At 42.3% G+C, this 12,038-nt stretch overlaps 1 protein-coding gene across 4 annotated transcripts in view; it reads right to left on the bottom strand.

Annotated features, from left to right (window-relative positions):
- The window catches only part of LOC114043363 (Na(+)/H(+) exchange regulatory cofactor NHE-RF3-like), a 102,756-nt gene that overhangs the window by 32,318 nt on the left and 58,400 nt on the right, over nt 1-12,038 (bottom strand). The window contains exons 1-2 of one of the 4 annotated variants that reach the window (XM_027862453.1): nt 8,429-8,495; nt 7,821-7,901 (exon numbers count right to left, since the gene is read on the bottom strand). The exons of 1 other annotated variant lie outside the window; for it this stretch is intronic. The gene's annotated coding sequence lies outside the window, so the exon portion shown is untranslated. Of the gene's footprint in view, nt 1-561; nt 635-7,820; nt 7,902-8,428; nt 8,496-12,038 lie in introns of those variants that run through there. 2 more of the 4 variants (XM_027862457.1, XM_027862455.1) reach the window with 2 other exon arrangements.

Genomic DNA, 12,038 nt, shown 5'->3' with positions numbered 1-12,038 from the left:
GTCAGAAACAGGATCTGAACCTGTGTCTCCAGATTCCAATGCCACCTCTCTATCCACTACACCACAGTGCCTCATTGACCTACTTGGCTTTCCAATATCTTCCCCCTACAATCCATCTTCCTCATAGCTGTTGTCAAATTAGTATTTCTAAAATGCAACTCTGATCCTGTCACTCCCCTGCTCAGACCTCCACAATGTGGCTCCTATCTATCTTTACAGGTTTATTTCACATCACTCCCCTTCATACCCTCTAAATTGTCCATTCCTGGAACTCTCCATCCCACCTCTTGTCTCTGCCTTTGCACAGACTGTCCTCTGGGCCTGGGGTGAACTCTCTCCTCACCTCTGCCTCTTAGAATTTCCTCCCATTCTCACTGATTCCATTCCTAGAAGGAGCCTAATCTCCTTTTTTCTTTAAGTTTTTTATTCATTTCAAACTTACATACAAAACAAGAAAAGAAGAAAAAAAGAACATTTCCATGTGCACAACAGAACATAAGAGAGGATTCAATAATAAAACAAAAAATTTCCATTTCACAAAAACTTAGCCTAATCTCCTACCTGAAATATAAAGCCCATCTACACCATATCCAATAAATGGTTCATCTAGTAGTCACGGGTGGATGACATGGACACAATGTAGAATTAATTATTCTTTGAAAACAGATGAACATCTCATGCCAACATAGAGCCCGCCTCGGAGTCAGGACCTCTTTGCATCTATTGGCTGTGTGAATATAGGCAAATTACCTAATGTCTTAGGGCTCCACCACTCCAAGACCATTGGTTACAGATGAGTTGCCAATCCACCTAGATGGAGGGAGTTCCCCATACAGATGTGGTTACAGGTCCCAGACCTGTATATACATGCATATTTCCACATTAAAGTCAGAGTGGTATACTTATTTGTGCCTTCTACAAAGGTGTGTTACGTAATAGCTGGATGGATGCAATGATGTCATGCTTTCTCTAGACTGACAGGACCCCTGAATCACTGAATTTGAGAGTTGGAGAGGGCCTCAGCCCTTCTATTCCCAGTCTTCTGCTATCACATACATGACAAATGGTCATCCCTCCTTTGTGTGAAGACCTCCAAAAAGGGGGAGCCCACCCCCTTTTGAGGCAGTTCATTCGGCTTTGGGAGAGCTTGGACTGTGAGCAACTTTTCCCAACATCAAAACTGAATTTGCTTCTTTGCAATTTCCATCCACTGCTATTTGCTCTGGGGCCCAGAAGAACAAATCAAATCCTTCTCTTGTGCCCTTCAGATACTCCAAAGACAACTTTCATGTCCCCCTGAGTCTCTTTCATGGCCAGCTAGGTAGTACCATAGAGTATAGAGCGCCGGGCCTGAAGTGAGTTCAAATCTGGCCTCAAACATTTACTAGCTGGGTGACCCTGGTCAGGCCACTTAACCCTGTTTGCCTCAGTCTCTTCATCTGTAAAACGAGCTGGAGAATGAAATGGCAATCCACTCCAGTATCTCTGCCAGGAAAACCCCAAATAGGATCACAAAGAGTCAGACATGACTGAACAAAAACTCTTCTCTCTGGGCTAACCATCCCCATTTCTTTCAACTGGTATGGCAGTTTTCAATATGGCATGAATTTAAAGCCTAGTACCATCCCAGTTGCCTTCCTCTGGACACGCTCTAATTTCTCAATGTCCCTCTTCAACAGTGACACCAGGAACAAAACACAATACCACGCATGAAGTCTGACAAAGGTGGAGTAGAATGAGATGACCACCCATGCCCCACTTAATACTGCCCAAGATCACATTGGTATTTTGGCTGCCACACCACACTACTGATTCACATCGTGCTTGAAATCCACTAAAGTACCCAGATCTTTTTCAGAAAGACTACCATCTAACCATAACTCTGCCATCTTCTAATTGTAAAGTAGATTTTTATTTTTATATTCAAGGGCTAGACTTTACATTTATCCCCATTGAATTTCATTTTATCAGATCCAGCCCAGTTTTCTAGCCTGTCAAGAGTCCTTTAGATCCTGACTCCATCACCTACTGCGTTAACCATCCCTCCCAGGTTTGTGTCATGTGGAAATTTGATCTATGCCTTTATCCAAGTCATTGATGAAAATATCAAATAGCACAGGGCCAAGCATAGAACCCTGGGGTATTCCACTGTAGAACTTCTGACACATTGACAATGAACCATTAACAACTAATCCAACCAATTAGCAATCCTTCACATTGCAAGTATGCCTACCTAAGTCATACATCCCATATTCTCCACAAGAATAGGATGAGATACCTTGCTCAATAACTTTGGTAAAATCCAGGTTAACTATGTCCACAGCATTCCCCTCATCTACTAGTTTAGTGATCCTGTAGTATAGTAAAACCTGTCCTCACTGAAGCTATGCTGGCTCTTTGTAATCACCCCTTGCTAGGGACATGTTTGCCAACAACTCTTTAATGATCCACTCTAGAACGTTCCCAGGAATCAAAGTCAAACTACCTGACCTAGAGGTTCAGACTTTGTTCTCTCTCCCTTTTTTTTTTTTTCCTAAAGTCAGGAAAACATTTGTCTTCCAATCTTGGCTCCTGCTCCCATTTCCCACAGTCTTTCAAATATCACTGACAGTGGCTTAGCAATCACACCTGCGATTTCTTTTAGGACATGGAGACACATTTCATCTGAGTCAAGTGATTTGAATTCAAGGGCAGCTTTTATATTCATGTTTAATTGTTTTTCAATCATGTCTGACCCTTTTTGGGGTTTTCTTGGCAAAAAAAAAAAACTGTAGTAGTTTGCCATTTTCTTGTCCAGTTCATTCTATAGATGAGAAAATTGAGGCAAACAGGGTTAAGTGACTTGATCAGGGTCACATAGCTAGTAAGTGTCTGAGGCTGGATTTGAACTTAGGTCTTCCTAACTTCAGGCCCAGCACTCTATGCACTGCACCAAGGGCAGTTAGGTACTCTCTTATCTCCTTATTTATCTTGGGTAACAACTCCCTGTTAGTTACTTTTGTTCTTTAATTTCTATTAGAAAGTTAATTTTTCCTTTAAGAACTGAGCGCTCTACTTTCTCTTTTGTTAGTTATCATTGTTCTATCCACCCTAAAAAAGTCCTGTCCCTTCTTTGATCCTCCTTTTTTTCCCTCAAAGTAGCTTTAAAAAACTAACCTCTTTTTGTCATCCTTAGCTTCCTTTGCCAGCACCAGATATTCTGAGCTTTAACATTTATAACATTATTTTACAGGATCCCACATTCATATGCCATTCTCTGGCCTTGCTTCTATCTTCAGTAAATGTCTTTTCAAAAATCTAAGTTGGGGGCAGCTAAGTGGCACAGTGGATAGAGCTCTGGCCTTGGGGTCAGGAAGACCTGAGTTCAAATCCAGCCTCAGACACTTGATACTTACTAGCTGTGCGATCCTGGGCAAATCACTTAACCCTGATTGCTCACCAAAAAAAAAAAAAAAAAAATCTAAATCGGTGGTGAGTTCCTTATGCATTCAGGTCAGTCTCTTTGGACAAATCTCTTTTTTTCTCTTCACCGGAGATTCCTTTGAGATTTCAGAATTTCATTCATAGACATTTCCCATTCCTCCTGGACTGACTTCCTCTGAAACATTTTAGTCCATGGGATCCTGCCTATCTTTCCTCTGTACCCTCTGAAATCTGCCTTCCTAAAATCTAGAGCACCTGCCGAACGGTATCCAGATTTCCTTTCCTCTATGACAAACCTTAGGATGGAGTGGTCACTTTCCACCAGGATTCCTCTCATCTCCACCCCAGCAATCAGTTCCTCCTAATATCACTAGATATTAGCAAGGGAACTTCAGAACTCTTCTGGGCAAACATCTTCAGTTGACAGGTGGGAAACTTAATGGCCCTAGAAGGGCTCTGACTCTCTGTTATCCCCTACTATTTAAGCCCTAGGTAGTAATTCCTGTGGAAAGATCTAAAGTTCCTAGGGAGTCCACAATACTGTGCTAGTCACCCAGCCTTCCACCATCAAATCAGCCTGAGGGTGAGACCTCCACAGCAATGCAAAGTAGAGGGGATTCTAAGTCTTCTCTCAGTTAAAGCCATACTCTTTTACATGCTGGGACAGACTGACCATATCTACCTAATGTACCCTGATGGGGAACTGGACAAATAGGCTCAGACACCAATCATTCCCCTTCAGGAAAAGGATAGACAACTTACAGCCCTGCCTCTTTGATCCCTATAGCGTCAAGAGAAATTTTCAAGATTCCTTTTAAAAAGGAAACTGAGTCATGATAAATGTCTTCTACCAAACCTCCAGACACTTATTCAATACAGTAGACTCATAATAAGAGCATAGTAAGCACAGGTAAACTATACTGAGCTGAAGCGAGGTGGTACCATAGTACATAGAGTGCCGGGCTTGGAGTCAGCAAGATCTGTGTCCAAATCTGGCCTCAGACATTTACTAGCTGTGTGACCCTGGGCAAGTCACTTAACCCCCTTTGCCTCAGTTTCCTCATCTGCAAAATGAGCTGGAGAAGGAAATGACAAACCACTCCAGTATTTTTGCCCCCCCCCAAGACAAAACAAAATTAAACGGGGTCATGAAGAGTCAGACACAATTGAAACAACTGAACAACCACAACTATACCAAATGCTGGGTACCCAGAGGAGGGGAAAACATAATAGTTTCTACCCTCAGGTAGCTTATAGTTTTCTGGGAGAAGGGGGGACTACACCATGTATATAGATTATAATACTATTTAATTTGAAGAGAGAGATAGCAAAAAGAAGTAACAACTGGTATTTGGAGGCAAGGATGAGAAATCAGAGCGAGCTTTCACAGACGTGGTGGCACCTTACTGAACCACGAAGGAAGACAGGGATTCTGAAAGAAAGTGAAGAAGGAAGTGGATTCCAGGCATGGGAGATGTACATTTGCACAGAAACAAGAGAGGCATTTGAGCAGGGCATTAACAAGTATTTCACTTAGATCCCTCTTTGTTCTCTCTGCCCCACCCCTCTCATCCCATGAATTAGAAGGAAAGTAGGAAGAAGTCAGGTAGCCCAACCTCCTAGCTAACACCAGATTCCTCTCTATAGCATCCTTGAGAGAGTTATCCAGCCCATGGTCGAGCACGTACAGTAAGAAGCAGCTCCTTGGAACAAGGTCAGGGACCTTTGACTACCAGGCCCATGCAATTTGTACTAGATATGAGACCCTTATCAGTATTTTATTTTAAAATATTTAAAATATATTTAAATATCATTCAGAGAGCTGAATGATTCACTTAATCAAGCATAATAAACAACCTCAAGGTCTCTTGGTTGTTTATCATGAGAATGAGCACCTGACTCCAGAGTCAATTCTGATTGATGAGATATGACTCTTGGGATGCTGAGACAGAGATCCTCTAAAGGATCTCTTATCTCAGTTTATTGAGGTCAATAAGTAAGGAAGGATTCCTTTTCTTCTTGAAACCACATCATACTACACCTACCAGTCCTTCTCAAACAGTACCCCCTAAATACCACTCACCACTATCATAGTTCTAGCAGACACTGACCAGAAAAATATCATACAATAACCAAGTCGATTGAGATCATGCATCTTCTAGATACAAGAAAATACAGATAGTCCAGAGAAACTTTTCAACTGGGCTCCAATTGATTAGTTGCCCATTATACTTTTAAAACCCCTTTCCCCCTTCCCTCAGGCTCAGATGTGGTCCTTAGCAAGAACAAAAACTCATGTTCTTATGAGTTACGTGACTTAGCTGAAGTAATATCATACACAATGAGGTTTCTGATCATTTTCTTTGATCAACCTGTGGTGAACTACCAAAAACTCAGTCTAGAGCTCCTAAGACTTCTTGGTGGGTACCTTGGCATTCCAAGCCTTGAGGGGTTCCTTGGACCTATAGAGGCTTAGCAGATATGGATATTGTATAAGAATGTCTTGTTCTTCAAAACAAACATGGAGCCCTTAGTATGAATTACTTCTCCATAGAAAACTGTGGTACAATGGAAAGACTACCCACTCTGGAGTCAGAAGACCTGATTTCAAATTCTGCTTCTATCACTCACTACCTATGTAACCACAAGCAAGTTCCTTAACCTCCCTGGGCCCCCATCCCCTCATTTGCATAAATGATGGGGCTTAGACTTTGAGGTCTGTTTCGGTTCTAATTCTATCACCAACAAGTCACAGCAGCTGCTTTGTGGCAATCCTACCACTTTCAATGAGGGGTGATTGCAGAGAGTTAAAGGATTCATAGGACACGTATTTCTCAACAGTTCTTACTTCAGCTAAAACCCTGTAAAATTTCATGACCAAGAAAATATCTACAACACTTAACAGTCTGACAGGGTATTAAGAGAAAAATGAGAAGAGCCTGAGAGCAGAGTGGTTTCTGCTGATTCCTCAGGAGATAGGTACAGAAAGTCACCAGCAGCCCAAAAGGCTATAGACAATCCTTAACTTAGAAACACAGAGAGAAAGACGGTTAGACCCTGCATGTTTCCACAGCCAAATGGTCTTGATAAATGGGCAGGCCAGATAGATGAGGACAGGATAAACAAGTCTCTACTGTACTTTGTATTCACTCTGCCTAACCTCAGAGTGGACGCTGTCTTATCCATGACAAATTCCCATGATGCCAGGACCCTACACAAGGTTTCCAGGGGCTCAAGACAGTGCTGCTCCCCTCCAAATATTGGGGAGAAAGCAAGTTACCCCACCAGCCAAGTTCCCAATTGACTTCTAACTTCTGGTGAGGGTCCCACAGCCTTACAAGCCCTTATCTCCTCAGCCTCCAGAACCTTCCCTAGAATAAAGATGGGAGAAGGAATAACTCATTGGATAACATATGGTAGGGAAACCTAGTAATATCAGCCAAAGACTGAGTCACTTTCAATCACCCAAAAAAGTTTTTAAGTGCTCTATCCCAAAGAGGGGAAGGAGCTATGTTCTCCATTCTCCAGAGAAGGAGCTTACAGAAAAACAAAGTTATCAGGGTATTTCTAGATATTGAATTCAAGTCAAAACTCCACCTGGCCCAAATAATCAGTTCCTTGTGTCACCTTAGCCATGGAGCTCTAATATGAATGTCTTTAGGTCAGAAGGAGGGAAACAAGCATTTATTAAGACATTGTTCTAAGTGTTTTACAAATATTATCTCATTTGATCACAACAACTCTTGGGGATAGGTGCCATTATTATCCCCATTTTATAGTTAAGGAAATTGAGGCAGACAGGCTAAGTGATTTACCCAGGGTCACACAGATAGTAAGTGTGTGAGACTGTATTGGAACTTAACTCTTCCTGACTCCAGGCCCATCCCTCTATCCACTGCTCCACTTAGCTGCCTAGGTAAACCTACCTCTTCCTCCAGGGCTATTCTCCCATCAATACTATAGAGATGATCACATCTATGGCTTTCCTTTTCTATTTCAGAGTAGTTAAGAGAAGAAGGAAACCTGAAGGGATAGCCCCTTTTCAGGAGAGGAAGTTAACATTCTATTTCTTTGACTTGAAAGCCAAGTCCAGGAGCATCTTTTTAGGGTCAGTTCCTTGGAGAGTAACTCATGCCCCAGACCAAGGGACCATAGAACACTAGACCGTATCTTTTCTAAGAAGCTTCCTCACCTCCTTTCCCAGATGAATAGCAGGTGACAGGTTTCTATTTTTCCTTCTGTCTAGGCTATCTATCCCCTGGAGAGCTGGCTCCCTACTTGAGGAAAAGAAAAAATAGGGAGGAAGAAGGAAGTCCAGCCAGTGCCTTCTCCCTGGCCAAAGATAAGACAGCCCGGCCACATTAGCAGCATCAGAAATTTGAAAGAGAATCTCTTACCTGTATCCAGGACTGAAGCTCTTTGTTTTACCCTGGAAATTTTTTCACTGCTGACAGGTGCTAGACTTGGAACCTGCTGGACTTTGGTTGAACAAAGGTTGATTTAAAAGCTGATCTATTTAACAGGACCTTGTGGTCTAAGTTGAAATGACCTATGTCCCCCTCCCTGTCAGCTGGCCTGTAAAGCTGGGGCCATGAGGGACTGCAAAGTCCCAAACAAACCTGAGTGCTCTGTTCTCAAGAAAAGGGGGACTAGTGCTCGCCAGGAGACATCCTGATTCTTCTCATCAAGAACCTCACCCTTCTGCCCAGCTTCCTGGGACTTATTGAAAACCGGGGATGAGGGATAGAGTAGAGAGTGCTAGCTCTCCTGAATCCAAATCCAGGATACCATCTATGGGCAAGTCATTCCTCAGTTCTCTCCCTGAGGCAGAAGAGAAGCCAGTTTCACTGAGATACCAGCCTCATTTAGGCCAAAGCTTGAGAATTTACTTGTTGCAATGCTATCTGCCAACTGAACAATATGGCTAAGGCCAGGGCAGCAGCAATCTTCCCTAGCAGCTCTGTCTCTGTCTCTCTCACCCACACACAGCCCTTGAATTCTTTACCTGTCTCTTTTTGCAGAGAAGCCTTCCACCTATGGGCAATTTCTTCCTTGCACTCTCCCACACTTATCTTCTAACTGTGGTGCCTGCTTGTCCTCCTGCCCCACAGTGGCTAGGGAGCCTCACACCAGCAACATGGGCAGCTAGAGAAGGGCAGCAGGAAGAGGCCACATGCAGCATTGAGAAGCTGCCCAACCCTGCTCCCCAGGACAGCTGGCTTGGACAGGTAGGCCCAACTGGTTACTCTGGCCTCCAGCCCAGGCCACAGTGATGAACAAAACAGAGATCTCTATCAATATCACCCACAGAACCAAGTTGGTTAGCACTAGTGCTCTTGGATGACCTGAATCCCCCAGCCCACAATTAGAAATGAGGGTGAGAGGTAGCTCAAGTTGCCCTAAGGTAAGAAAAGGAGAGTTGAATCCAACCACAGGCTAGAGACTCAGTGGTCTAATAATCCCTCTTTCACCTAGGTTGTGTTATACAACTAAGAAAACCAAGTTATCCCTTACATCCCCCATCTCCACACACTCCTACACTTACACACAAACACACAATGTACCCCGTCCTCATAGGTGAGAGCCAGGTGGAAGCCACATATCTATTGCAAAGGATCCTGAGAGCATGAATGACTAGATAAGCCAGCTTCTGGCTTTCTGTTCACAGTGTACCTTCATGTACACCACACACATACAACCAGCCCTCTCTGACATTCCTCTTCTGATCCATATCCTACCTGGTCTATTCCTGGGGCCCAGATCAAGTCCCACTTCCTCAATGACTCCATCCTCGGTTACCTTCCCCCACAGTGAGATCTTACAGCACCTCTTGTCTCTGTTACCCAGTTGGCCTTGACAATATACAGGCATATCTTGGAGATACTACAGGATTGGTTCCAGACCACTGAGATTAAACGACTATTGCAATAAAGCAAATCACACAATTTATTTTTGTTTCCCCGTACATATAAAAGTTATGTTTACACTACGCTGTAGTCTATGAAGTGTGCAAGAGTATCATGTCTAAAAAAACAATGTACATACCTTAATTCAAAAATATTGCTTAAAAAATGCTAACCATCATCTAAGCTCTCAGTGAGTCATAATCTTTCGCTAGGGGAGGGTCTTGCCTCCATGTTGACCGGTGGTGGCTGTTGAAGGCTGGGGTGGCTGTGGCAGTTTCTTAAAATAAGATAAGAACGAAGTTTGCTGCATCTATTGACTCTTCTTTTCACGAGAGATTTCTCCGAAGCATGCAATGCTGTTAGATAGCATTCTACCCACAGTAGAACTTCTTTTAAAACTGGAGTCAGTCCTCTCAGACCCTAAATTTACATAATATTCTTCAATATTGTCATGTCTTGGGGAATAGGGAGACTCGAGGAGAGGGAGAGAGAGAGAGCGGACCGGCAGGTTGATGGAGCGGTCAGAACACCCACATTTATCGCCGTCTTATGTAGGCATGGTTTGTGGTGCCCCAAAACAATTACAATAGTAACATCAAATATCACTGATCACAGATCACCATAACAGATATAATAATAATGACAAAGTTTGAAATATTGTGAGAATTACCAAAATGTGAAACAGACACACAATGTGACCATGTGCTGTTGGAAAAATGGTGCCAATAAACTTGTTGGATGCAGAGTTGCCATATACCTTCAATTTGTAAAAAGAAAAAAATGCAAAAAATGCAAAAAAAAGTGCAATAAAGCAAATACAATAAAATGAGGTATGCCTGTACTACCTTCAATTCAATTGAACATTTATTATACTATTACTTATCTTCTTCCTGTGGCTATGTGTCTTCTCTCTCCTTTCCCTCCAACCCTGACTTCACAAAGAAATATGACACACTCTGTGTCCTCACATACCTTATACACTAGTTGAGGAGACAAGACATAAATACATGAAAAGTCACAAAAACAACAGAAATCCATGCATTCATCCAACAAAATGGAAGTAAAGTAAATGTTAGAGATCTCTCAAAGCAACATGTAACTTATCGCACACACACACATACATACACACACACACCCCAAGTATGTCATTAAGGCAAAAGCAAATGTTATTGAGTGTGTCAGCTTCCTCCAGCATGACTTCCAAGGAAGAGGATCTGTTTAAAAAGTGGCAGAGTTCTGCTCCTTTCCCGAGCTTCACGGTCCATCCAGTTCAGCCTGATCTCCCTGGGCCAGAGAGAGAACAAGACATCCCCTCTTGAGATATGTCAGAGAATCATCTGTTCCAAAAATTACCCCATTCACTGACTCAGAAGATTTGGATTGATAGTCAGAAAATCAAAGTTCCAATCTCAACTCTGCCATTTGCTACCCATGTGACCTGAAACAAGTCGTGTTACCTAACTGGGTCTTTTTCCTCATCTGTAAAATGAGGCAATCAAGACTACATGAATTGTATAATCTGTTTCATATTGCCTGCCTTCTCAAAGGGTGGGGGAGAGGCAAGCAGGAGAGAGAGAATCTGGAACTCAAAAGTTTTAAAAATGAATATTTAACATTTTAAAAATATAACTGGAAAATATTTAATGAAATTAATTAAAATATATTTTTAAAAAATTTTCTAAAGACTACAGGTCCCTACTAAAGGTCCCTCTTAACTCGAAATCTGTGACCATGCTATGAAATTGATTTCACAGATTTATTGATGAGGCTTGAATTGTGATGTTCTGTTTACTTTGTCCTCCCAGCCTGTTGGTATAGGAGCAGGGATCCATGGATTTGGAGAAATAAGGAGAGTAAAATTTAATAATCTATTATCTAGCTAAAGGGAAAAGGACAGTTGAATAGATAGGTGCTGCTCATCTCCCACTGATTGATCTAAGGATAGAGGGAGAAACAGGAAAGATGCCTTGTAACTGAGCTCTGAATGTCTCTCTTTGTTATTTTTTAAAATTCATTTTATTTTTTATTCCTGCTTTATATATGTTTAACCTGGAGTAAGCCAAAAGTTCTTGATCTTATCTCACATGAGCTCAGGTCTAGACAGAGGAACTTCTTCTATACCCATGAGGGTCACAAAGAGTCTAGGGGCAATCTTTGATTTAGGGAACCAATGATCATTGCATGTGGATGTGGCCAGTGCCACTATATGGGCAGGATGAGGAACCAAAGTCCATACGTTGGTTCCTGGCTACATATGATCTTTGTAATGCTCTTCTCAGTTTGACGCCAGTCTACATTGCCAGGCTGACTTTATATTACTCTACTTTATCTAACAGCCAAACTGGGCTGCTTGCCATTTCATGAATGCAGCATGTATCCTATCTCTGTATCTTTACACTGTCTGTCCCTCAGGGTTGGAATGCACGGCCCCACCCCGATTTCTGTCTCTTAGAATCTTTAGCTCTATTTAAGACAATTCAAGTGTGACCCCTTACAGGAAGCCTTCCTGATTCCCCTGATTGTTAGGGCTCTCTTCCCCCTCAAACTACTCTGCACTTATTCATCTACATAAATATTATGACCTTCCATAGAATATAAGTTCTTTGAGGGCAGCAATTATTTTTTCATCTTGTCGTTACATTCCCCATTGCCTAGCACAGTGCCTAGCCCAAACTAGACACTTGAACACTTGCTAAATTGAATTGTGAG

The sequence above is a fragment of the Vombatus ursinus genome, unplaced genomic scaffold (genome assembly GCF_900497805.2).
Source record: "Vombatus ursinus unplaced genomic scaffold, bare-nosed wombat genome assembly UNPS02014768.1, whole genome shotgun sequence".
Classification (NCBI taxonomy): Eukaryota; Metazoa; Chordata; class Mammalia; order Diprotodontia; family Vombatidae; genus Vombatus; species Vombatus ursinus.
The sequence above is the reverse complement of the archived record's forward strand: the minus strand, read 5'-3'. Positions and strand labels throughout refer to the sequence as shown.